The sequence below is a fragment of the Heterocephalus glaber genome, unplaced genomic scaffold (genome assembly GCF_053883595.1).
Source record: "Heterocephalus glaber isolate CG9 unplaced genomic scaffold, H.glaber_assembly_v1.0 deba00001577, whole genome shotgun sequence".
NCBI lineage: Eukaryota > Metazoa > Chordata > Mammalia > Rodentia > Bathyergidae > Heterocephalus > Heterocephalus glaber.
The window spans coordinates 31,147,065-31,149,268 of NW_028258358.1; positions in this window are offsets into that span (position 1 = coordinate 31,147,065).

The window sequence follows — 2,204 nt, forward strand, 5'->3', positions numbered from 1 at the left end:
AACAGTAGGGTGACTGTTTGGTTTTGAGTTTTTTCCCAAAATTTACCTTGATTATTTGTTACAAACACCTAGGGTATTTTAAAATTGATGACACAATGTGTTCCTAAAAGTTCTCCATGTACTTAAGCACATGGGACTTTTCTAATTTTCTTTTTAACCCATTCGCATCTGTGAGTATATTTGATTGGAGTTTCAAATGATTAGTGTACTGCCTCTGGCTTTGCTAGCAAAGTCAAATATAGATTGTTTCAATAGTACCTCTGAAGGCTCGATCTGTTCTTTTTATTTATTCATGCGTTAAGCTGACATTTGTTGAACGACTACTATACAACAAGCTGTGTGCTCTGTGGTCATAGATAGGCTGTTGCTTACCCATAGATTGGCAACTCCTTATCTTCAAAGGATGTCTTCGTATACATGAAGTACAGAATATATAATATGATAAGTTAGACAGCTAGTAGGAAGCTCCTGTTACGAAAACTTTCAGGAAGATTTTTTTGTGCCAGTTTGGGGATGAGAGTTTCTCATCTGAAGGGTTGGCAGTAGAGGGAGAAAGGAGTGAACCATGGATGTTTGCAGTGCCATCAATGTGCTACATGAAGGCTACCGGGTGAGAGAGATCATGATGCATTGAGAAGCTGCAAGTATTTCAGAAAGATTAGATTATCAAGTCAGGCACTGGACACATTGTGAAACTCCATGCTACTAAGTTTTTATTCTAATTGCAGAGCAATGGGAAGCCAATGCTTCCTTCCCACCCAGGAGAGTGGTGTTAAGGTCACTCTGGCTGAGGTATGGAGAACGGCCGGAGCATGGCAAGATCAGAGCCAGGAAGACCTGCTGGTAGGCAGCTGCTGTAGTCAGGAAGAATGATGTTAATAGCCTGAAATAAGCTACTGCCAGAAGTAGAATTGGAGAAATTCAAAAAATAAAAAGAGAAATGTCTGAAGAGTAGGTGTGATTAGATGTGACTTGTGGGATAGGAAAAGGTAAAAAAAGAATTCAAGCCTTCTTGCTGAGACACCGGGTAAAATAGTGTGCCATTCATTGAGACATGGGGCACAGATAGAGACATGGGTTTGGATGACTCGTGATAAATTTGGTTGAAGCAAATTGAGTTCCAGCTGTCTGTAGAACACCTGCCCGACAATGTCCACTGGTAATTATTCATCTAAGTCAGAACTTCAGGAGAGCCTTCCTAGATACAAACGTATTTGAAGGTTGGAGTATAGGACAGTAGCCTGGGCTTTGGAGGTGGAAGAGGTCACAGAGGAGAGAATTTGGAGGCTTGAGGATGGGCCTTACATCCTAAAAGATTGACAGAGGTGTCAGAGCAAGTGACTGTGAGGAAGAAAGAAAGCCAGGGCAACATGGTGTGAGGATAATGTGGAGAAGCAGTGTCTGAAACAGGTAAGCACTTCCAGAAATCAGGATAGATCAACAGTGCTAACCCAGGATGAAAATGCAAGTAAGAAGCTTGTAGAGGCCATTGCATCTAGCAAAAAGCAAATAAATGATCAGCTGTTGTTAACGAGAAGCATTTCAATGAAGTGATGAGGAAGGAGGCCAGATTGCAGTGTGCTAGGTAAATAAGAGGTGAGTGAATAGGGGGAGATGGGGAGAGCTGTAAAGGAGAAGACCAGAGGGCCAGAGCTGAAGTGGGCTGTGAGCCCCACAGAAATCTCTCTTGTTGCAGTTGTTTCTTGAGAAGTGAGAGCGGTAATCTCATTCAAATGCTGATCAGAGAGATTCAGATAGAAGGAGCTATTGCAGATCTGAAAGCAGAGGTGGTGCCCGGTTGAACCATGTTTCAACCATGAGGCAGGAATAGCTGGACTCTAAACATCTGTGGGGAGCAGCCACACCCAAGAAGAAGAGTACTTCTGAAAAGATCAGGCTTGGATAAAGATGAATACCGGTTATGAATTGAGCTGTGTCCCCCAGAATTTACATCCCTTGTATTTCAGAAGGTAGCCTTATTTGGAAGCAGGTCACTGCAGATGTAATTAATTAGGATGAGGTTTTACTGGAGTTCCGTGAGCTCCTAATTCAGGCTGTCTTATGTCCCTGTTAAAGGGGAAATTTGTCACTAACACACAAAAGAAGAACACCAAGTAATGAAGACAGAGATGAGGATGATGTAGCAGAAGCGAGGGTGTAACAAAGACTGCCAGCAACCTACCAAATCTAGAGAGAGACATGGA